At 36.2% G+C, this 26,419-nt stretch overlaps 1 protein-coding gene across 3 annotated transcripts in view; it reads left to right on the top strand.

Annotated features, from left to right (window-relative positions):
- The window catches only part of LRRTM4 (leucine rich repeat transmembrane neuronal 4), a 751,667-nt gene that overhangs the window by 521,440 nt on the left and 203,808 nt on the right, over positions 1-26,419 (top strand). The window lies entirely within an intron of this gene.

The following is a 26,419-nucleotide window of genomic DNA, read 5'->3' on the forward strand; positions in this document are numbered from 1 at the left end:
ATACTGTTGAGTAATATTCTTTATGACTCTGATTTAATTACATTGATTTATTGATTTTGCTGCAGTTCAGTTTCAAAGTGTTTGGGGTGAGTCATAACCACAAAGGGACTATAAGTCAGAACTGAGCGAAAGAAACTTTAACTCATGCCTGATGGTAAGAACAAAAAGAAGAAAAAACAAAAGAAAAATGAAGAAAGAGTAACCAAGGATAGTGCCAATGCCTCTTTTTTTCACATTGGTTCTTTCTCCAAAGGGACAGCTGATTATAAGAGTGAATGTCAAACTTAAATGTGTACAGAATTCACCCAGGGTTACTTGTTAATTATACAGATTCCAGAGTCACAGCCTGGAGATTCTGACTTCATCATTTTGCTGTTATTTTATGGAGGTTGAGGGTATTATGCGTGTGTGTTTTGTGTGTGGGAGGAGGGGATCCATACGTTTAATCAACACTCAAGCTGACTCTGATATAAATAGTAGAGGAACCACACATTAATATCAACCCCATTCACAGACGCCCTGGGAAGACACTCCTTGCCAGCTGTGTGTATGATCCCTCTATTCTCCAGTGGAACAGACAATGCAACCTTCTAAATCTATGCAGGAAATAGTAAGGATTAAATAGAACAATCTGCATAAGATATTGGGCACAGCATATGACTTGTAGTTAGATACTCCATGAAATGTTAGTTCTGTTTCCTCTAGCTCTGTTACCATCCATATATCCTCACATCTGACTTCATGGGGTTTTCTTTGTAAAACAGGAATTATACAAACTAGTAGAGTGAGTCAGGAAGTGGAAGCAGTGTGGTCTCAAGGAAGGTTGGTCTGAACTCTGTTGGATCTTATGAGATAGTACCTTAATTTGGTAACATCATTTTGGGTTCCCAGGTTCTTATTTCATTCCCGTTCATGAGTGATGAGGTCTGAGCCAGAGGAATGTGCATGCTAAATAAAATATCCAAAAAACTAAGGTAAACAAGAGATTGCTAAATCACCAAATTTATAGTGAAAAATAAAACATTTACACTGACAGGTGTGTCAACATATTTACAATCAAGAAACTCTGTTATTATATGCAAACCGCAGGGGAACCAAAAAACAAAATCAGGACTGAGTAATAATTCACTTCTAGAAATCACTGTCAGGGAAATCATAAATAATTGAAGTCCATTTTATTGAGCTTCATAAGTTGACAGTTGCTTGGGGAGCATAGAATCAGAAGGAGGGTTAATTAAAATTTTACAGGCTTTGGAATAAGACATTCTGAGAAATCCATCTCAGAAAAGTCGTATTCTGCAAAATTACTGAAAATAACCTGACAATACCTTGTCCTATGGCTCTGGCTCCATCTCCCTCGACCAGAACCCACATTTCCCAGAATCCATCAGGTGCGTTTAGCAGTCTTGATATGTGCTAGTGATTGCTTTCTGGATATATTCAAACACTGAAAAGTTCCTACAAAGCATCTTCAGGAAGGGGTTGCTAAGAAAAAGATTGTATTAGGTATGAATCTTAGGCTAATAATTCAGTTACGCAAAAAAAAAATTTGGTTTTCTAGAACTACGCTTCATTTTGTTTTTCAGGCAAGAGATCATTTGTATTAGGACTGCATTCAGGAATTAGTACAGCTTTATAGCCGTCCTTGTTTATTCCTGTTAAGTTTTAGTGATATATGTTTTAAACAAAATTTTACTTTACCATAAACAATCATTAAAGAGTTGACTTTTCTCCATAATTCTTCATAGTAATAGCCCCACTTCATATTCTTTTATTCTGAAATATTTTTCTCTCTTTTGGTAAGCTGAAAAAAAGAAGATTTTCCAGGACGCTAAGCAAAACTACACAAGTTAACACAGCTTTCATTAATACAACACTGGGAGTCTCATGATTTAGTGTCATTGCTGTTTTTAATTTAATTTTGTTAATTTTTTAATTTCAGCTTTATTGAGGTATAACTGACAAATAAAATTGTAAGATATTTAAAGAATACATCGTGGTGATTTGGTGTATGTGTATGTTGTAGAAGGATTCCCCGCATCTAGTATCTAGCATATCTAGTTAATTAACACATCCATCAGTTCACATATTTTTCTTTTTCCTTTTTTTCTTATGGTGATAACATTTAAGTTCTATTCTCTTAGCAAATTTCAATTATATAATCCAGTATTATCAACTATAGTCACCATGATTTACATTAGAGCCTCAGACCTTATTCATCTTATAGCTGCCATTTCCCACCCCCTAGCCCCTGGCAACAATTTTCTTCTCTATGTTTCTACGCATTTGACTTTTTAGATTCCACGTATAAGTGAAATCAATGCAGTTTCTGTCTTTCTCTGTCTATTTCACTTAGTATAATGCTCTCAAAGTCCATCCATGTTGTCACAAATGGCAGGATTTCTTTCTTTCTCATGGCTGAATTATATATATACCACATCTTCTTCATCCATTCATCTGTTGATGGACATTTAGGTTGTTTCTCAGCTATTGTGAATAATGCTTCAATGAATATGGGGTGCAGATATCTCTTCAACATGCTGTTTTCATTTCCTTTGGATCTATACCCAGAAGTAGAACTGCTGGATCATATGGTAGTTCTATTTTTAATTTTTTGAGGAACCTGTATACTGTTTTCCTTAGTGGCAGTACCAATTTACATCCCCACCAATAATGCATAAGGGTCCCCTTTTCTCCAAATCCTCACTAGTACTTATCTCTTGTTTTTTGATGATAGCTATTCTAACAGGTGGGAAGTGATATCTCATTGTGGTTTTGATTTGCATTTCCCTGGTGATTAGTGATGTTGAGGTTTGGCAAGGTTTAGTTTAACTCCATGAGCTTTCTAAGTCATGTTTATCTAAACCAACAAAGCTATCTATCTTTTGTTTGTTGGTTGGTGTAGGGGGTAATGTATAATTCTTAGATTGAGGAAATCTCAGCTTGTTGATCTGCATTCCGTCAGAAACAATGAGAAATGCATTGAAGGGCAATAGACCAGAAAACATTGAGTCAACTTTTGGTAAAGTAGCAATGGTCACATGTGATCTCTTTCATATCATGTCCTTACCTAATTGTGAAATTCCCATGCCTACGCACATGACCTTTCTTCTAACTCACACTTCCTTAAGTCTATTCATGATGAACTAAATATGATCAGATTTTGACAGAATATTGCTAGTTATACAAATCATTATTGAATTCAATTTTATATGAGAACTATTCATAACATCCATTTAAACAATACAATATATACAATATTATATTAAGGAGCTCTTCTTAGAAGTGAAAATAATCTTACAACAGAGCATGGTTGTATCTTAGAACATAAATAAGATTCAGGGTTTCTAAGTGCTTTCCTGACAGCCCTATGGCTCCTTTCTCTCATCTGGATCTAAGGATCCACCAGGTTTTACCAAGAAATGCCCCATCTTCTTCTTTGGTACGCTGCACTATGTTTCTTTCAAGTCCTTTCAGTATGGGATATTCCAAAAATCTCTATAGAAATTTCTATACTGGAACTAGTTATCAGGCTCCGTGTTCAAATATAACCCAAACCTCAGAAGTATATATTAATCACTCCTTTTTTTTGCTTCATAGGACTCAGAATCACCCTCACAGGTCCCCTGGTAGCAGCACCTGTTTGGTTTAGATGTTCTGCAGCTTCAGGAGCATTGACAGGTGAAAAGAGGCAGTCTCATCCTTCTGGAAGAGATCCCAAATCTTTGCAAATGCTTCTTTTGAAACTCCTTTCACTTTGCTTAATGGATGGGTGGAATAATATTCCCCATGATCACTGCACTCCTAAGAATTCCCCCAACTTTTTCACTTCTTTTTGTATGGACTGGGAAGTTAGAAGTTGAGCAAGGAGGTCAAAGTAGGCCCTTAAGCCTTGATGGATGTTGTTGTCCCTCTGTGGCTAGTGACTATCTTAATAAGAATATTTGGCATTTCACAATTTTTCCTCGACTAAGAGTATTGGCTGAAGTTCCTCTGCACTTAGCACCCTGCCTGGCACATATTAATTACTAAATAGATATGTGTTGAATAAATTAATCAATCCCATTTGGTGCCTTTTTATACATGCTTAATTTTATGCTTTTCTATCGAAATCTAAGGTTATTTATATTATCTATCTTCCTCCTGAACTAGACAATGGCCTCTTTACACTTTACTTTCTAGGTAGCCCGTCTACGTTAAACATTACTGTTATTTAGAAGTTTGAATTCATCTTTTACAAAATATACATTATTTTTCCCAATGGTGTAAGTCTTTTACTCCCATCATTACAGTCCTCTTTCTGGGTTCATGTTTTATCATATCTTTTGTTGTTCATTTTGTGAGCATTTGTTTATGACAAATCATTTTGGCATTGGAAATTTGATGTTTTGTTTTAAAGCACATCTGGAAATGGTGGTTCAGTCATGTGTAAAATTTGAGGTTGGCTGTGATTTTCTTTCAGACCTTTGAAAATACTCCCTTGTCTTTTGGTGGTTATTGGTACTGATGAAAGGCCTGTATCAGTAATTGTGATTCCTGTATAGACATTCTGATTTTTCTCCCTGGTGGCTTTTAAGAATGATTTTCATCCTTGTTTGGAAATTTCACAAAGTATTTAGGTGTGTGTTTAATTTTATTTATCCTGATCAATACTCTTTGGCTATACGGCCAATGATTCATGTCTTTCATTGATTCAGAAAACAACTCTGCCATTATTTCTTTAAACATTACCTCTTTGCCATTTTCTTTTTTCTTCTTTTGAAACTTATGTATATGTTGAAGAATCTATAACTATCTTCCATTTCTCTTAACCTTTTTTTCTATGTTCCATTTGGCCATTTTCTCGTTATTACCTTACAGTTCAATAATTTTCTCTACGCCTGTGACTCACCCAAGATTTATGACATCTATTTCCTTTTATGTAACATTTTCAATTTCCAGGCTCTCTAATTGGTACTTTTATACCTCATCTCTTTCATATCTACCTGTGTTTTGTTTCATAATTTTCTTTTGGTGATTTATGAATGTTATTTCTTCCTTTACCCCTCCAAATAGTTCAAGGAGATTCATTTTATGGTCCTTTTCAGAAGATACTGCTGCATTATCTGCATATCCTCATAAGTTAATTCTCTCATTTGTTGAGTTCTCTGGCTACTTTTTAAGTTACTAGTTTTTCTTTGTGCTTTGGACTCTGATATGTCAATTCATAGTGAATAAGCGTTCTTGTGAATATGTGCAAGCATCTATTTTTTACTTCTCTTGATCATCCATCTATGTCTAGTGGTTTCCACTCTGCAAACTGGGATCCTACATTTAGAATCACTTTTGGTGTTGGAGTTTCAGGGCTGTCATCCTGCAGGAGTGTCACAACTCTAACTCCTGAATCTAGGGGGCCTTAGCCCTGGTGCTAACTAAGTGGACATCTGTTCCCTCCAGCTTTCCTGGGCAGTTGTGCCAGGCAGTGATTATAACATTTTTATGTCTACTTTTGTGTTTTAAGATTTGAACATGGCTCTCATCTTCTCCCACACACAGGATAGTTTCGTACCTCTTAACCTGATAGAGTCAATCCCTCCACCAGCCTTTGATATTGGAAATTCAAAGAACTGTAGCTAAGACTTCATTTGTTGTTGTGGGTTTCAGTTCCATAGGGATATCTATATGGTGTAAAAATACTTTAACTATCATTTTTATGTGTTTAGAATCAAGGTAGGAAGGATTCCGGATGAAGTCACTGCAGTATCTTGACAAGAATTCACAAGGATAAACATTCTGCATTCACATTTCTTTTGAACATAAATTCAAGGACAAAAAGAGATAAATTAAATACTTTGCTCTTGAATATGCTGCCTTTCAAATATGTATAAACTTAACTCACAAAGAACATTAAAACAAGGAATTATCTAGGTAGCTCTTTAAATTCAAAATTATTTGAATTACCTTTCTTTCTATCGCTATGCATTTTATGAACTTTACTTCCATATACCAAAGACTAAAATTTAAAAGTTCAGTTTCACAGGTCATATTTCACCTTACAATCTCAAGTCATAATAAGACAGACTTGTCAGTTATCAGATTCAACTCTGAGCTCTACCCTTGGAACTTTCCTCTTGATTTAGATCAAAATGTCAGGAGAGGGTTTGAGCAAAAATTTTATTTTCCTACTTAGGTAGGGTAATCATTTAACTTGGATGGAACGCCATATATTAGAGTTTCCTAACTTTTTCTGAATAGAACTTTTTGTGCATTGCTATTGATAATATGGGGAAATCAATTTTACGTGTTTATCAACTAATAGCAGATAATACAGTTTATTTTCCTTTAAGTGCTGTGTTCATATAATAATGAATTATATTTTCAGTGTATCAAATATAAATTATTTAAATAATTCCCTTATTTTGATGTTCCTTGGGAAACTAATGTTTCATAATATCTTCTGGAATCAATCTATGTCAAGAATTGTGCAGCATCTGAAATTTTACCCTACTTGCAAGCTAATTTGTTGGCCTGCCACAATTTCAAGAATGCTGGCAGAAGTGGTGAGGCTCCTGGGTCAGAGACCAAGGATTTTGTTTCTCACAACAGCAGCATTAGCCAGAGCTTCATCTTGGTTTTCATCACTTCTCTATGCCTCCCAAATGCTACTGAGGAAATGCAGAGGACCTATTATGGATGCTTGCCCCTGAAATAGTTATGTTACAGGATAGGGGATGAGAGTTAGGGGATTCACCATCTTTACTGAAAGCAGAAACACATCCGCTCTTTGTCTGAGTGAAGACAGATGGGGAGAGGAGATGTGAGAAAGGGTGGAAGAGATGTTACCTAATCCAGATTGCCCTGGGAACATAACCCTGAGAAATAGTCCTTGTAAAGAGCGATTAGGGTGTTGTTGCCTTCTTGGTTTACCTAGCAGGAACTTGTGGGGAGGCTTAGGGTTCATGGAGGACTGCCTCTCTCCAAACCAGATGAGGAAGAGCTATTGTGTAACCCTTATTAGACAGTTAAAGAATAATACTATCAACAATAAAAAAGAAGAGCCAACAGTTGCTAACTAAGGTGCCGGGGGCTTCAGCTACTTTGTCTGAATTACCTTCTATCATCTCCCCTCTTGTACTTTTAATCACTCCACGTTTGAGACAAGAAAACTGTCTTAGCTATTTTAAGTCACTTGCCCAAGGCCAATATAGACAGAAAAAAGGGAAGGTTAGAGATATCTTAGGAGTGATTTTTACAAAATAATAATAAAACAACTATAATAATAATAATCTTTTATATGCCAGATACAGATTATTAAAAATCTAATCCTCCCAATAACACACTGAGGTTCATTATTGCTATTTTCTAGCTAAGAATACTGAGACTTAGGGAAGTTAAATAAGTTTCCGAGACTAGGAGTAATTGCAAGAAGAACAAGTATAGCTCCAGAATATGTATTCTTAATCCATTTGCCATCTTGTCTGTCAAAAAATGATTATAGCTTCATATTCATGAAAGGACCCTTTTTTCCTACTACACCCAACACATGCAACTTTTGTTTATGCTATTTTCATACAGTTACAGATTCCAAATATTAATTAATTTGTTTTAGTGGAGAAAAAAATGAACTACTCGCTTCAAATCTTGAGATAGTTAATTAAAAGATCTTTGTTCTAAGGTCCATCATAAGCTTTTGTGGGAAACTGGGAGCAACATAAAGAGAATGGAAACTGGGCAGACCATTGTGGATGCCATATTAAATAAATGGTCACATTTCAAATCTGTCCTTCTACTCCGCCACTCAATCACTTTTTTCGAGGGGGAGGGAGGTCTGTGAACAAGACTGACAATATCTAATGCATTCCAGAAATAGAGACACCAGAATGAAAACTTTACAGTGAATATAATAATATATAGAAATTATATTCGCTAGAATACTTATTGGGGAAGCAGTGAAATTGTTGGGAAAAAAAATGTTTTGATAAGATGCTTGAAGTGGGAGTTAAGAACAAAAGACACACATTTGCTCTGTAAGAGTTGATAATGGCTAAACTACTTTCTAACTGGGTATGCCTGAGGTCATTTGATTCACTAAACAATATGATAGGATATATTTTACCAGTTTACAGATAGTAGCTGCATTGTTTTATTTTTTTTAAGTCTTTATATACATATATATATATACATATTATAGCCTAGTTTTAGATTCACAGCAAAATTAAGAGGAGGGTACAGAGACTTCTCATACAGCCCCTGGCATAGTTTCCCCAGAGTACATTGCCCCCTAGAGTGGTTCATTTGTTACAATTACTGAACCTACATAGACACATCGTAATCACCCAAAGTTCATAGTTTACATTAGGATTTGCTCTTGGTCTTGTACCTTCTATAGGTTTGAACAAATGTATAACGGCACACATCCATCATTATAGCACACAGAGTATTTTCACTGCCCTAAAAATTCTCTGTGCTCTACCTATGCATCCCTCCCAACCCAACGCCTGGCAACCACTGATCTTTTTACTACCTCCATAGTTTTACCCTATTCAGAATGTCTTATAGTTGGAATAATACAGTACATAGCCTTTTAAAACTGGCTTCTTTAATTTAGTAATATGCATTAAAGTTTTCTCCATGTCTTTTCATGGTTTGATAGCTCATTTCTTTTTAGCACTGAATAATATTCCATTGGCTAGAAGTGCCATAATTTATTTTATCCATTCATCTACTGAAAGACGTCTGGGTTGCTTCCAAGTTTTGTCAATTATGAATCAAGCTGCTATAAACATCTTTGCAGGTTTCTGTGTGGATCTATGTTTTCAGCTCCTTTGGGTAAATACCAAAGAGCATGATTGCTGTATCATACAGTAGAAGTAGGTTTAGTTTTCCAAGAAACTGGCAAACTGGTGGCTGTGCCATTCTGCATCCCCACCAGCAATGTATGAGAGTTCTTCTTGCTCCACTTCCTCTCCAGCATTTGTTGCTGTCAGTGTTCTGGATTTTGACCATTCTAATAGATGTGTGGTGGTATCGCATTGTTTTAGTTTGCATTTCCCTGATGACATATGATATGGAGCATCTTTTCCTATACTTATTTGCTATCTGTATATCTTCTTTGGTGAGGTGTCTGTTAAAATCTTTGGCCCGTTTTTTAATCACATTGTTTGTTTTTGTTTTTGTTTGCTGAGAAAGATTAGCTCTGAGCTAACATCTGTTGCAAATCTTTCTCTTCTTTGCTTGAGGAGATTAGCCCTGAGCTAACGTCTGTGCTAGTCTTCCTCTATTTCATATGTGGGTCACTGCCACAGCAACGCTGACAGTCATGTAGGTCTGCACCAGGGATGTGAACCCAGAAACCCAGGCCGCTGATGTGGAGTCTGCTGAACTTAACACTATGCCACAGGCCTGGTCCCACATTGTTTGTTTACTTATTGCTGAGTTTTAAGAGTTAGTTGTGTGTTTTGGATAGCAGTCCTTAATCAGAAGTGTTTTTTGTAAATATTTTCTGGCGTTCTGTGGCGGGTCTTATCATTCTCTTGATAAGCTGAATTGTTTTTTGTTTTGCTTTTTTTTTACAGAGGGAAATCTGAAGTTTTCTGGTAGTAATTTTGGTAGGCAAGTGATAGCTGCTGGCATAACTCAGTATTTCATGTAGAAGGGTTAACTGGGAGAAAATACTACCTGTGGAACTGAGGAGAGGGCTTGGAGAATAGAAATATCTAATGAGGATTTTTAACATTATTTCACTGTGACATGTGCCATGTGATCATTGCATTTTATATTTTCTTCAAAATATTTAGTGAAAAATTTTTGGCTTTTAAAAGTTTTTGGTTTTCCTTTTTGAGGAATTTGAAGAGGTGGCTGTGGAAATATGTGATTTCAGTAGTCACAGGGTAGTTAGTGGAGTCTGTGGTACAATAAAAAAAATTGGACTCTCATGTGGACTGGATTATTCCATCAGCATAAGTTAATGGAGAATAAATTTCTCTGACTTTACAGTTGTGTCAAGGACACTATTATCCTCAACTACCTCGATGCCCCCAATCTAGGTCTTAGAGGTATCTTCACCACGTTTTGATAGATTGCTGACACAGTGTGAACGTGTGAAACACTCATTTTATTCCATTCTTCCCTTATATTTAAGAAGAGTTGCTACAAAATTATTGGGTTCATGTGTTCAAGTAGTTAATACAACAATGACAGAAGCTGGGAAGAGGAAAGGTTAGGAGAAACTAGGTTGACTGCAGACTAGAAGATAGCGGAAAACCACTAATGATTGGAAGCAATCATAGAAACAAATAAAGTAGGCAAAAGAAAAAAGAAACAAAAGATAGAGCACGAAGAAAGAATCTATGAGTAGCTTACTGATTTAGCAATATTTTTTATCACACAATACTGGTAATTTTTTGAGCATTTACACTATATATTTACCTTTCAAAAATTATCTTCACATATTATTCTGCAAATACATTGTATATAGAAAAAATATACTCTGTCAGAAGCGTTACTAGTGCTCACCAATTTTGAGGGCATATGAGCGACTGTATGTTCTGGCCCTCTTCTAGTTAGGCAGTGAAGCAGTGGAAAGCCCTGCAGAACTCTCCTGGTGCTCCCTGTCCAGGCCTCCACAATCAAGGAGGCCATGTATTCACATGGGCGCATCTACAGGATAGTGGAGACTCTGTCATCCTAGGTCTCTTAGTAACCATGGAACAAAGCCCTCAGCCAACTTATTCTGGACATAGAGCATGAGAGATAAGTATATTTTATGGTATTAAGCCCTTGAGCTTTCAGAGTTGTTTGATCCCACATCATGACTTAGATCACTCAAGAACAATGAATACCAAATAACATACAGAAACTTACATTTTCTTTCTGTACTCCATTGTGTGATTATAAACATTCCCTGGGGTACATTGGTTCTTTGGAAATCACTGCTTTAGAAATCACCTGATGAAACCAAGAGAATAGAGAGACATGCATGTTCAATTGTGAAACTTCTTCTTTGGAGTTTAATTGTTAAAGAGTAAATCTATGTGTCACATCACTTAGTACTGAAGAATTTGCGCTTTGTCACCAGGTGAAGTGTGGGAACCTGTTTCACATGTAATGAGCTGTCGTATTCTGACTACAACCAAATCTTATGCATCCATTGGTTGTAAAAAGAAATGTCACTTCTTAATACAAAGAAAATATAGCAAGTAATAATGAGCTTGCTGGGGCTGGCCTACTGGCATAGTGGTTAATTCATGTGCTCTGCTTCAGTGGCCCAGGGTTTGCAAGTTCAGATCCCGAGCACAGACCTACACACTGCTCATTAACCCATGCTGTGGCAGTGTCCCACTTACAAAATGGAGGAAGATTGGCACAGATGTTAGCTCAGCAACAGTCTTCCTCAAGCAAAAAGAAGAGGATTGGCAATGGATGTTAGCTTAGGGCCAATCTTCCTCACCAAAAAAATAAAAAATAAAAATAATAATGAATGGTCTATTTAAAGACAATTCTTACACAGAATTTACAAAGAAGAGATGACCAGATAAATGAAATTGGATTCATTGTGACTAACCTATATCAGTCTTCCCAAATATGAATCTGATCTTTTTCTATTGCTTTGTACAGAATGAGCAAGGGAAGACTTAATTGGAGCCAGTTTCTTCCCACCAGTGGCTACTGACTTTCAGATAAATACGGCATCAAAACAGTTCATGCAACGTAGTTGTTTGAAATTTTCTCTCTAGCAATTACCTTACAAACTGGGGATGGGACAGATTACTTGTCATGTTTATCATGGTTGCACATGATAAAAACCAAAGTCAAATTAGCTAAAACAAAAGAAGAAATGTATTGGCCCATAAAACTGCCAAGTCCAAGAAGCAAAACTTACTCCAAATATGGCTTGATCCAGCAGGGTAAAGAATATAATTAGAGATCTATCTGTTTTCCTCCATCTTTTGGGTCAGATTTTCTGTCTGTTGATTTCATCCTCAAGCAAACTTACCCCATGTTCCAGAATAGCGGTGCCAGGTCATTCTGGGCTTCCATTGTCTTCAACTCCTGAGATTTTAGTAGCAAGACATATCTTGCATATTACTCCCTACCAAAAACATTCAGATAGACAACACTAGATTATATGTCTACTCCTCTGAACTAGAAGTACAAACAAATGATTGGTCTCTTTGTAGAAGGGGGAAACTTCCAAAGGGAAAAGACACGAGTACCCTGTAAATGAACAGAATCTGCCACATGCAGGGAGGACCTCTGATCTAAGTTTTGCAATCCATGTCCCCATCATATCTGCAAAAGGAATTTATCCACTATATTTCTGGTTGAAGACTATGAGAATCACCTGCAATGCTAAATCTTCTGTAGCTCAGTGTGTTTATTAATTATACTAGAAAAGGGCATAATCATGATTAACTGTACAAAGAACTGATTTTTAAATGTATGCTCTTTAAGGGTTCAAGTCAAGCAGTGAAAATTTAAGTCAATATGCAGAAGGGACATGTTAGAACATGTAGCATTGCTAAAAGGCAAACGACCAGAGTCCAGTGAAAATCTAGAGTTAACGTCATTTAAAATACAACTAGATTAATCAGTCATATTTCTGGATGGCAAAGCAGAGGATAAAATTCAAAGTCACAGTGTGAATAGAGGGTCAAGGATTCCATCCCTTACTAGAACCAGCCAAGTGAAAGATTGTGAATTGAGAGCTTAGAGGTTCAGATGAAGTGTTTGTTTTCAGCTCTTTGAAACTTCTAGGCAAGTGGGTTAGTGGGGTGAAGTGAGGCAGATTCATTTTCTCCTGGTTGTTCATTAATGATTCATATTTTCCTTCAGTATTCTCTTTTCTCATTAAAAGTGATGAGTGTATGGTATGTTAATAAAGCTACCATAATATACTAAGACTGTGCCATTAAAAGAAGCCAGCTTTTAGCTGGAAAAGAAAAAAGGCATTCAATTTCATCTCCTTTTTTGATTGCCTCTCATGTGTTACCCAGAAGCCTCTAACTTCCTGGACTTCTTAATAAAAACTTCAAATCATGCAGCAAGACTTTTGACATAACAGAATTTTCACTAACATCCTTTCAGCAGCTGGCAACTTTTGTCTCAGGAGGGGATCTCTCACCCTGCTTTGGGTTATTAAAGCTAATTAAAGTGATAACCAGTGTTTGCCTTACTGTCACTCAAGGTCTCTGGAAGGGGCATCCTCTTCCTTCTCATTCTTCTGTTCCTTTTTTATAGTATTGGCAGAAGAAAGAAAGGAAATGCTACCCCACTGGGGCTCTAAGCTGAAAGCAAATCTCTCTGGGAATCGTTCTTCTAATACAGAGAAGGCAATTTCTCAATTTGCTCTTAGGGAAACATTATCTCCCCGATTAATTCACAGCTGGGAACTTGTTTAAATATACACAACTTTTACATGTTTCTAATACAAATCCTTTCACCGAATTTTCTAATTGGGAATGTATCTTTTTTTCCTTGAAAAATAATTTTCAATGAGAGTTTAAGGAATTTCCTGAAGAGTATCTATGTTTGATAAAAGGTGAAGAATTATTTTTGGAGGAAAATTATAAGAGAAATTGCTTTGAGTTATGGGATTTTGAAAGACCCAATCACAAAAAATTCATTCCAAATTCAAAATACTTTAGTTTGAATATCTACAATGTTAAAGTATTGAAACGTTTATCCTCTGACTTCCTCCAAAACCCAGAAAAAGAATCCTTATATTTTTTGAAACTTAATAATTTTTAACAAACCTCCACTTTACTTCCTACTTATGCAAATCTAAATATGTTATGCCTATTTCAGTTTTTTAACTATGTTAACTTGAGAGGGAGCAGTATAGTTAGGAATGCTTTGGGCTGCAAGTGGACAGGAAATCCAATTAACACGAGCTTAAACAAGTAGACGTTTTCCCTCCTACAGAAACAATTCTGAGTGCAGGTTAGTGCTGATTCAGTGGCTCCAAGACATCTGCAACGTCTCAGGTTTCTGCTGCTTTTCCGATCTTCCAACTTTAATGTGTTGGCCCTTGGTCTCAGATTGCAAGAAGTCTTCTCCAACTTCAGCATCACACCCCAGTTTAGGGCAGAAAGATGAAGGGGCTGCAGAGGGCCTTCTGACTGAGTCTCATCCAGATGACCTCCCCTTAAGTCTCATAGGCCAAAAGGACATCAAATGGCCACCACACATATAAGTTATCTCAGAAAGAAGGGTTTGCGGTTGTAGAACAGTTAACGCTACACAACAGTGTCCGATGCTACAAGTCTCTGATGCTTATTTTCTGTGAGAAAAACGTGTAAAGGCCACCAGATACTCCATTGTTCCTTAATTCTACCAGAAAAAAATTCTACACATTTTTTTCACATCGAAACTTTTCTGAATCTGAGAAACCACTATCAGTCAATGTGTACTAATATTAAATACATTTTACACTCAAAAGGAAACTATTATACTAACAATGCATCTTCAAGCTGAGAAAACATGTCGGATATGAATCACAGTATGTTAATTCTCAGTCACATGATCCCTTTGTGTTGTACATGTCTATTTTTCTAGAATGAGATTACTAACATTTTAACATGGTAAATTTCATTAAAACTATAAATAATTCATAATTGTTTAGGTAACCATGTGGTGAATCTTAATTCAGATAATGATGACAAACAGCAGGTGTCAGGCAATCACACTGGGAATTACCCTGCTCATTTTCAAATGAGCATTTGTTCAATTTTCGATACTTTCTGTCTTAAAAAGTCCACAAAGAAATAGCTACATGCCATCCAAGAGCACAACTTCCTTGTGGCCCCAGTATCACTGTTTTGATTGGATTCTTGTCTATAAAATAGATCATTATGAAGCTAAATGAATTTTAAAATATTTTATGGTATGATCTTTTTCTCTTGCTGAAATGATTTACAGAGTTGGATTATGTGAAAATGATTGGGACTGATCCCCAGATCATTTCCTTTCCAATCTCATGAATGATTTTGAAGAATGAAATATAAATACAAGGGTCAAACTGAGAAATACTACTGTTTAATAATGTATTGCCTATAGTCTAGAAAAAGGGTTTGGATCTTAAGGCCAACTTGGACCCCTCTGCTCCATTCTAACTATATCATTATCTTGCATATTTAGGTTTGTTAAAACATTCCTGAATCGTACAGCAACTTTTCTATGCTGGCAGAAATGAGTGGTCTTTATCATTTTAAGCTTATTCTTAAATTAAATGAAGTACTACTGAAATCTTTTTGATATTATAGTATTATATAGTGTGAAGAACACAAGATTTATAGTCAGAGAACTTAAATATGAGGTTTTATTTAATTTGATGTGTGACCATGAGTAAATCTTTTATCTGCATTTCAGGCATAAGAAAAATTGCTTAAGAAATGTTTTTATACTTGTGGCAAAAGAGCCATGGCTGTAGGAAAAAGATTGAAAAATAAATAAAACTTGCAATTTTCCACCCCTCATTTCACTTAATTTGCAAGTGTATCCTATTTTTACAAGTCTATTTAAACACTGGCTTTAATAATTTACTTTGGGGTTTGTTTTACCCCTGATTCCCTTTCATCTCAGGCTTTCAGCCTCTCATTTGTACAGCTCTGGATTGCACCCAAGTCCCTCCCGGCTCTCTGGATCTCCTCTTGGTCCCCAAATGCTGCAGCATCTGGAATAGGTCACATCTCATCACTCAGCCTGGTTTCCCCCAGCTGGTCACAAACTCCTCCACCACCCTATGTCACCCATAGGGGGCCAAGATGCTTGGAAAATTATAAAGAATCATGTAAATTTACCTTTTGATTATCATCCCTGAAACAAAGGTAATGGAGTTCAGATTCTTCTCTACTTTCCATTTAATTTAAACCCAAAGAAAGTAGCCTACTTGCTTGAAAGTAAAAATCTTTACATGGTTAAAAAATATTTTCCATTTTGCATTACTGGGATGTTTGGAGTGAAATTATAAATGTTAGAAATAGTCTAGGAATTCATATTATTTTGATGACTTTCCTACTCAGTAGGGTTTCTTAGATTTTTGTTTTCAAATACAACAAGACTCAGTGAATCAATGGAGGCTGATAGCATACTTTCTTTTAAAGGTCAAATAACCAGAGAGAAGTAGAGGAAATATGGCAAATGGAAGATCATAACAATATTCATGAACATATAGTGCAGTAGGACCCAAGATTGATGACATAAGAAAATAGAAACTCAATGAACGCAATCCTTTTTTTAGCAAACATATTTCTAAGTTTTTTAAGAATGATCTTCTATTAAAGGGTCAATAAACCTCCTCCTGGGCAGTTGAATTTCAGTTTCCCAAAGATTGATCAAGGTACAGACACTGAGACTCCTCAAACTACCTTATTTTTATATTTACCCTTTGCCCAAAGTCTATTGCAAAACTCACATTATGTGTTCCATTGCTGTACATGGAAGCCTAGACTTTTTCTTAATTGATTTTTAAAAATTAATTTAGAATATATTTCCAAATAGTATTAATATTAAATTTCTGTATTTAAAACAGCATTCGATGTGCTAAGCCCTACTGGCTCTGCCTTGGCAGAACCTATGCAGTAGGAGTAAATGCCCCAAAGTGAATGGAGTTTTCTGTTGATGGTGCCTAGGTGCTCTTCCCAACTGTGTATTCTTGAGTGAGGAATATTTGAGAGATAACTTTTTTCTATATTTTATTATTGTCTGAGTTTCTCTTTTAGGACAGAGACTGTGATTTTCATTTTCACATCTCTGTATTTCCCACACGTAATCTGTATGTGTTGCCTAAAATAAGGTCAATAAATGTTGATTAGGGAATGAATGAACACTACCACTTTTTTAGTGTAACAAGATAAATAACGATTATATTTATTCACTGAATCTGAATATTTTTATAGCATTTACTATGATGGCAAGCACTTGCAATTGAGCGAAACAGTATCTGATAACTACATTAATCATCTCTTTACAATTTTGCCCCAAAGAAATTGAAGGCCAGTGTTAAAGAACAAGCCTATCATATTCACCAAGATAAGAACACTTAAATATCAGTGTGTAACCATGGGAGACTTAATTCTCTGATTTCCACGAACATTTGAAAAATTATGAGAAATAAAACACAATCCAAAAATATAAAGTGATAGTTCCTCCACTCCCCTTAATCCTTTAACGGGCCTTTCTACCCAATCACTACCTCTGGCATTTGTTGAGATCTAAGCGTAAACTCTTGGAAACTTTTCTCATGGTCATCGAATGTTGACTATGCTTATTTCAGGAGGCATTACTCTGGAACTCGAGGCACTGGGGTAGAAGTCCCCACCACACCTTAATCAGTTACTAGCTTAAAAAGTGCCTGCTATTTTTCATTCACTTGCTAGCATACCTGGCTAGGGGTTATCTGTCTTAATAATCCTGGTGCCAGGAACATGTCTTCTAGGAGAGCGGCTTCTTTCTGTAACTATCCATCTTCTCTTTACTTGACTTTTTCTGCAAGAGACACACAAAGCCGTAGAGATATCCCATTTGTTTTTCCTGCCACCTTTAATTTTCTTATAAAAATTAATATACTTGAAAAATGTAAACAATGTAGATTTATTGTTCAGAACCATTTTTCCCCCTTTTGGCAACTTATGAAGCTAAAAACAAACTAGTTTGAACAAATGTGTAACTTGTTGTCTAGTCCATTCGGGCTGCTATAACAAAATGCCACAGACCAGGTAGCTTATAGACAGAAATTTATCCCTCACAATTTTGGAGGCTGGAAGTAAAGATTAGGGTGCCAGTATGTTTGGCTGAGAGCCCTCTTCTGGGTTGCAGACTTCTCATTGTATCTTCCCATGGTGGAAGGGGCTAGGGAGCTCTGTGGGCTCTCTTTTATAGGAGCATTAATCCCTTCCATGAAGGCTCCACCTTCATGACCCAATCACCTTCCAATACCATCACAGTGGGTGTTAGGATTACAACATGTGAATGGGGGATGGGGGTGGGAGGGCAAGGGGAGACACAAATATTTAGACCATAGCACTTTCCAGAAATGCTCATGGAAACTGAGGATATGGGTGCCCATACTTCAGCAACAATACCACCCAGGTACTCAACTGTCATTAGCACATTTTCTACATTTATCATTCTCTGGGAATCTGTAATATTCTTTTGTCTTACTGAAGAGTCACTTTCTAGGCTTCTCAGTCTGCAGAGCAGCAATGGTTACCTATGCTGTCATATTATAATTATAGTTACCTAAAGAAAGTCTAATCTCACTCTCCATCATCTAAAATCCAGAGAAGGGAATGATTGTCTGATTGTGGGTCCCATCCCCCACACTACCGTGGACCAATCACCTGTGTCCAGGCTCTAAATATAAATACCTGGATACAATGTGAGATGAATGGCATCAGAAGGGTTGGGTCACCAGAAGAAAGGATTATGAGGGAAGAAAGTTACCATAATAAGTGGAATAATGGGTTTAGGAATCTAGACATTACTTCAGTTAATTCACTATTTTCATATATAGTCATGATGCTGTGCTCTTAAATTATCTTCAAAGAGTCACATCTTCAAGATCTTCTCCCTCTCTTCTATGTTTAAAAATTTCAAAGACGTTTTGAGCATACAAGTATGGTTTAAATTATTTAGTGTCAAAATTGTGACATGGCTCAATACAACAATTGGTGAGGTGGGAAATGGAAATTCTGATTTTAGATAAATCTAATTGACTGTAAGGAATATTAAAATAGTAATAGCAAGAACTTTTTACTGAGGGATTTTCTCAAGAGTGTTTTCTATTAATTAATTTAATCTTCATAACTATGATTATGCCTATTTTATGGATGATACTGAGGCCAGAGAGTTTTAACTTTCCAATGATCACAAATTTAGTGAATAGTAGAACTTTGATTTAAACCCAAAAACTTGTTTCTATAGCCTATGCCTTTGACTCTCAGAATATTCATAAGCAGAATGAAAATAAGATGATAGTGGGGACATACTCTAGAGGTTTGCTTCCTGTTTCCCTTAGACAGCATGTGGTCTTGTTCACATTCTCTGTGGTTCATGCTACTATCTCATCTTATTTTATCTTCTGCTTGGGTTTTTCTATTTGCTCATGTTTTCTTCTCTCTCATATGTTCAATTTGTGCTTGGCCCATCATGAAACCAGCGATACTTTATAACTTTTCTTAAGGAATCTTTTGAGCATCAGTTCCCACACCTAACTTACCCTTTCTCTCAGTAGTCCCTGGTTATAGAAGATGAGACTTAGAATATGAGTGGCCCTGCTCATAATTTGGGGTCAGGTGACAAGTCAAGAGTTGCTGAGTGACCTTTGGATGGTCACTCTTGGCTTCAGTGCCTGTTTCTTATCAAGTCAACTGGGGACAGTATCCTTTGGTATAAAATGTGGTCACCTTGATTTAGCCTTTGTCACAAAAGCATAGTAGGTACTGTAAGACATGTCTCAATATCTCATAATACCATCGTTAGTTTTAAACATTTACTCTGCTAAAAAAAAAAAAGAAGAGAAGAATTCCCTGACTGAGAATATTTTTAAACTTGAAAGAGATCTTAAACATTATTTACTACAGCACTGTTCTTCTTTATTAAGGAAATGGAAAGTAAGATGGTAACATGTCCAAAGTCGTCAAGCAGCTGATTAGATGCAGTGATATTTACAGTTTAGGTAAGATTACAACTCCTTTCTTTCAAAGAGCTTAAAGTCAACTTGAGGAGAGGAAATTCACACCCACGTACAATGTCATGAGAGATATTGCTTTATCCTATTAGAACTTCCACTCTCTTATATAAACCTACACAAAATAAACTCTGAAAGGAAAGCTTGTTCTGCTTCTTATGCATGCTCCCTATACAATGAGCCACTTCCTTTTCATTTACTCCTTTAAGAATAAAACTGGCAGAAGAGAATAAAACATACAATTGCTTGCTGGCACTGATCCTATTTCCAGCTTCAGCCAAAACATTCAAAGCCTTCTCCCCATCCATCAAGCTGATCTGATCAACTTGATCTTTTGACCTTTTTTTTAATCTCTTCCTGCCCTTCTGAGAAGACTATTTTATCTTCATAGAGAAAATAAAGGATATCAGGAGGGTTCTTTCTCAGCCTCCCATCTTCCCCCAACTTCTTCTCCCCAGTCATATTACCAACATGAGTGCTCAGCTTCACCTTCCTTTCTCTCTCAGCAGAGCATGTATCCTGCATCTATCCAAGGCAAATCCCTCCTCCTATCATTTAGCCTTTATTTCTTCATTCTTCTTAAGGTAATTATTCCAACAATCGTTTCCTCTTTTGAATGCTCATCCATGTTCTCCCTGTTGGCTCTTTCTCTCCAGCTCATAAATATGCTTAACTCTATCACCTTAAAAAGAAAACAAAGAAAGCCAAATTTATGTCTCGCTTTAACCATGTTATTTTCTTCCCTTCACAAGACTTTTCTCTACCTTCCATGGTCCAGTGACTTCCACTGTGTAGAGGATAAGCTTGGACCATGTTGCTATGCATTCATCTATTCAATCAACAACTATTTATTGAGTTTCTGCTGCTTACCAGTCACCGTGCTGCTGTTGGAGGTACAGCAGTGTTTGGACAGATATGGTCCCTGGCACCAGGGAAGGACAGATGGTATTTCAAGACATGGGCCCTACTTATCTTCTAAATTCTGTCTACATATCTCTTTATATCACTATCTCGCTATCATCTATCTATCTATCTATCCATCTATCTCATGCACTAATTGAAACCTGTGCTTTAAACATAACCAAGCTTTTGCAGGTCCCTGAATATACCTTAAAATGTCTTGATAATCCTTTTTCTGTAGTGCTTTCTATGTTCCCTCTATTTTTTTCTCTGTATCTTTCAAAACTCAGTCTTTTCAGTCTGGATTGTATACCCATTCTCTGTGTTCCCACATCACTCTCTCTCTCAATTATCACGTCATCTCACACTAGGTTGTACTTATTATTTCTTTATTTGTCCATCTCTACCACTAGCATATGAGCACCTGGGCCTCTTGTTATGCGGATATCTCCTTTCTATGCTCAGTACCTAAAATCTGAAGTACCCTAGAAAGTAAGACTTTTCTTTCCTAGGCTTCAGCAATCTGCAGGCAGAGGTGAGGTCAAATTAATGGTAGTAACAGAAAACTCCACTTGTTCTTGCCTGCTCCTGCTCCTGCAGGATCTCAATGACCTAAATGTACACTCCAAGCATTTCTGGGAGTCCCCAGGGGGTGTCGGATATGTGATCACATGTGCATCTGATAACACTGGTATTTGCTATTACTTAGGTGAGCAACTGCTGAGTACTCAGCGGAGGCCAGGCATCCTCATTGACCACTGAGCTCCTGGTCTCTATGGCTCTTTTCTGATCACTGAGAATCACCATGAAAGTCCACATGATACAACAACTTTAATATCATGTTGTGTGTGGAAGAGAGGGCAACACCTCATTTTTTATTGTCTGGAGACATAAGGATTTCAGACTGTCTCTCGGTGTCAAATATCAGGCTACATAAAATAGCTTATGCAGCTTCCCCTTCATGTCTGTCTCCTCAGACTTTAGATCGAGTCCATTCTGCAAGGTAAGGGAAGACACTGCAGTGTTCTGCACCACCCCCATCCTTATCTCAGTCCCCAAGTGTCGGCATCTAAAAATCTCCCCTTTCACCTCTACCAAAATAAATAAGTCTTCATGAAAACCAGCTACTTGAAGATCTGTTTATCAGTTTACCAGGCACTCCCATGCAAGTTTAAGTTTCAATTTCTGCTGAAAGTACATCTTATAGGTGTAACCTCTGTAAATATGTGTTGATTGAATAAATGACAGACTTAATGAAGGAATGATTAAGTGCAGTGTGATATCTCACCAGTTTTATTTTTATTCTATGTCTATCTCATCCATTGCTTAGAATGAAAGAATCTCAAGCTAGAGGCTACATGAGTGACTGAGCATTTGGATTGCAGAAAATAAATGTGAAAGCGGAACATTGGAAAAAATATATTTTCATGTTATGTAAGAAAAAAAGTCTACAACCATTACCATTCGTCATCACCAACATAGCTAAGCAATAAAATCCTCTAAATTAAGCCAAGCATGTACCTTCATTCTTTTTTCTCATATCTAAATTTCAAACAGTTAAATGATTCTGAAAGAAGTGCCTCTGCAAATCATTACTTTTCTCTAGCAGAAATGAAAGGACCTTGCCTTCAGAGTCAATCATGCTGACTGGCCTGGTGGAGGAGGGAGTTGGTTTGTAGGCCAAGGGGGAGAAGAGTTTAGGAAGCCTCATAAAAGAAAGAAAACTATGAGAGGGCTAATGGTTGCCATCAGAATATAATTTGTGTGAGAAGAGCCAGATAACATATTAACCTTCCCCATAAGGCTCATAAGCCATGGGTTTGACCATATGGAAGCTCACATTCACACTGAGTGAGTGTAAATAAAGGTTTTCAACTCCAGTGCTATCAAAGCCATTTATGTTTCTGGCTCAGCAAGCCTTTCAATTCTTTCCTAGACGTAGTTAGCATAAAAGGGCATCCCACTGTTTTCACTACATTTGGATAAAAAAAAAAGTTTATACCCTAATCCTTATTTGTTTTCTTCTAATAGGTTTTTGAAAGAGAAAACACATTTCCTATGCTTTAGATTGCTCTTTCATGTCTGAAATATAATAAAGAATCACCAATTGACAACCATTATACTAAGAAGAATGAAATGTCACATTTTCCTGGTTTCAACACTATCAATATTCCAAAAGAAATAAACCTTTCACTGAGTTATGTCTGTGAGGACCTAGGAATCAAATGATGGTTGGTGATGGTTATTGCATTTATGCCCTGGGCATCAAGAGGCTGCCTTAGACACTTTGCAAATCAACAGGCTGCTGGTTCTAGTGTGAATGACTGCGGTGGGTTAATGCTCTACCGCCTTCTGAAACTTTAGTTTCATATTGAGAATAAGCCAATACTTGCAATCTTTTAGAGTTAGCTTGCAGTAAAATGTCTTCACGCTGCGTGTACTCTATGCAGGAAATTGTGATTGCCACCAGGCGGGTAAGGTTATGGGTGTTTGCACCTAAATTGATCAAAAATTAAAGATCACATATTATTCCCAAGAGAAAACCTTAGCAAAAGATTTCAAATATGCAAAAACAAAATTGAGGGGGTGGGTACGGAAAATCAGTATAACATCTAGGTGTTTTATAAAAAGAAAAGGATATTTGCTGTTGTCATTAAGAATGCCAGGGGACGCGGAAGCAAAGTTTCCATTTTGAATTTATTAATACTGATGTTGATTAGTGAACACCCGAGGGGAAGGACCAAGTTATTAGCTCAAAGGGAAGGTTCCCATTGAGTCTGAGAACTATCCACGCCTGCACACATGTTCACATGTGTACACACACACAAACACACAATACAATCAGCATATTGATGCCTTTTAATGCCATAAAAGCAGATGCGATCAGATAAGGGTGTGTGTGGGTAGAGAAACAATTTTGTCTGAGCCTGGGCCATACCAACATTCAGAGGACTATAGAGAAGGCAGAGACAGCAAGGAGACTTAAAAAGAGACACTAGTGAATTATATAGGAACCAAGAGAGTAAATAACTACTGATATACAATCTAACTATTTGTCTCATAATGAATAATTAGCTTAGTCAAACTTATTATTCATATGTTTTTGTTTTTTCTTAATTAAATTGTTCCATTAAATAAGGGACTCATAATTTAAACATGGGTTTTTTTATACAAAGCCCAATATGTTTTTCTTTCCACAGATGCTGGGTCTAATTAGGACATAATTTGATTTTATTTGTTCTCTTGATATTATTATTTAAAATATATTTGATGCAAACACATTCTGCTATTCTTGAAGGGCTCTTTGCATGGTTAATAATGTGATAAGCAAGCAGAGCGAAAGTTTCTAGAAGAACATCTTTTATGCATTTAAATCCAAAAGGATTATAGAGTATGTCTATAAATGGATTGGAGTTTGCAAAGAAGTTTGAAACCCTTCAATGTAAAATGCACACAAACCAATTTTCAATAGAAGGACCATATTTATTACAAAGAGAGTTACAATTTAATGAAAAGACACATTTTTTCCCCAAAGAATTAGATTTAAGAAAAGAGGAAAATCCGTGCACATGGTATGAATGACCAGGAATGCAATCTACTTATTTCGTTAGGAAAAAAAAGAAACAGGAAGTGATCTCTCCTCAAAATTTTCTTCTGACTTCTTTATTTTATATCTCCAAAATTCATATGTTTGTTTCTAAATAACTTAATAATTATTTGGTTAGCTACAAAATAAATAAACAAGAGAGACAAAGGTACTGATTCGACTCATTACTTCCTATAAGCTTGGCCAGTTATTGTGGCACCATGAACACACTTCAGGGCTTTTTCTAAAGGACTTGCTCTGCCAAAAATGGACCAACAATAAATCTTTTTAATGTCTGTCTAATGTTTTCTGCTTAGCAGAGTACTTCTACAATTAACTCCTAACATTCGTCTCGTGATCCTCTTTTGATTGTTAGTGGAGGTATAATTATCTTCTTTTATTTTTGCTTTATGAAAATTGAGATGCAGTGATGCTAAATATGTCCAGAATCCAAAGGAGTATTAGGGGTACATAATATCTTCTACACCATTGTTAGTCCTTTCTGAAAACAACCTCTTTCTACTTCCAGATTTTCCCTGGAAAATCACAGAGAATTAGACCAGAAAAATGCACTTCTTCTATTCCTATTAGGTTTTTGTCTTCAAGCTCCTAGTGAGTAAGTGAGGCTGCATCCTCCTTGCCTAAACTAGGTGATAAGCAGCAAAGAGACCTGTTTCTCACCACATGCAGGTCAAAGAAGGGTCCTATTTAGGAAATCACTGCGAGGAAGAGAGATTCAATTAGCATAAACAAATTAGGGGTCCCCCTAGCCTGTGATAGACTGTTTTCATAAATGGGTCTAGCGGGATGCTGGAACCAGCTCACGGATAGGGTCATTAATGCATGTCTCTTCCCATCTCCACTTTTAATGATGTCACGTTGGTAGCTTTAAACCCACCATAACCATAACAGTAGTATTTACACCACAATAACCAGCCAATACTACCAATTAGGGCTGTTTGTTTGTTTGCTTGTTTTTGCTAAACATTTGTTAGTGTACCACGGTACATGGCTCCTGTGACACAAATAACTAGCCACTCTCCAAAGTGCCACTTGATTCATCAATTTTGAATGTCAGGAAATGTGGAAAATACAGAAATATGAAAGAAAAAATATTTTAAAAACACATGCCAAGATGATCATTGTTGAGCACACCCATTTATGCATGCCCCTCATGATTTTCTTAGATTATAAAAGGAGTAGAATAGTTTAAAATGATAAAAGAATGTACATTTTTAGAACTTTTGTAAATCATTGTGTAATATACTTCAGAAATATTTTTGGAAAGTTAAATTTCTGATGTCAAAATATTCATTTGACTTTATTCTCTAAAATATAACTAAATTTGCCTTTAAACCCTAGCACAATTTACTGAAAAATCTACTTTTTGTACTCACTTGAAATTCCATTTTTATTAGAAACTAATGTGTAGGTATACACCTGGATTGTTCTATGGCCTTTCTTTTCATTTCCATTATGTCTGTATGTGTATCCCAATGGAAATCCTGCACTATTTTATTTCTTACAACTTTGTAGACATACTGAGGGTTTACTTACTCTTGTAAAATACACCATATGTTTTAATAATAATACAATCATTGGTATTTTCAAGCTTTCTAGTGTTCAGAAGATAAGTGTTACTTTCTCAAAAACCTTTTCTTAAAAAAATTTCAGGAGTAACAATCTCAAAATACATTTAAAAATCTGTTAGATCATTGTTAATGTTTTGGTATGTCAGAATAAAAAATACATATACTTAAATACATATGATGTATTAATAATCATGTAGTTCAGCATTAGAAACCATACATTTATCTGAACAGATGGAAAAACATTTTTCTAAGAAACTGGAAATTATTCTCCTTACATACTATGTTCTTAACCGGTTTACTTTTTTTCCAAAAAGAGATGGAGAGTACATTTTCCTCCATCTTGAAAATGTGAAAATGACAAGCAATACCAGTTACATTTTTTTCTGAATATATGTTTCATTGATCCTTTCTTCAAGAAAAGCTGAAAAGTAACTTTCCATCACATTTATCCCATGACACATAATTTCAACTGTGAGAATTAGTTACAAAATGAAAGACAAATGATGGAGCAGGATTGACAGATGCTAGTAATTGTATGTGCTACCTTGGTTATTCTGTTCTGTCCAGGCTTCTATATTTCATTTTGTCATCCTTTATACATTAAGCTTACTCATCCATCTTGTAGAAAGATGGAAAATTGCATAAATGGGTTATTCGGTTGTATTAGCACTG

The sequence above is a fragment of the Equus przewalskii genome, chromosome 14 (genome assembly GCF_037783145.1).
Source record: "Equus przewalskii isolate Varuska chromosome 14, EquPr2, whole genome shotgun sequence".
Lineage (NCBI taxonomy): Eukaryota > Metazoa > Chordata > Mammalia > Perissodactyla > Equidae > Equus > Equus przewalskii.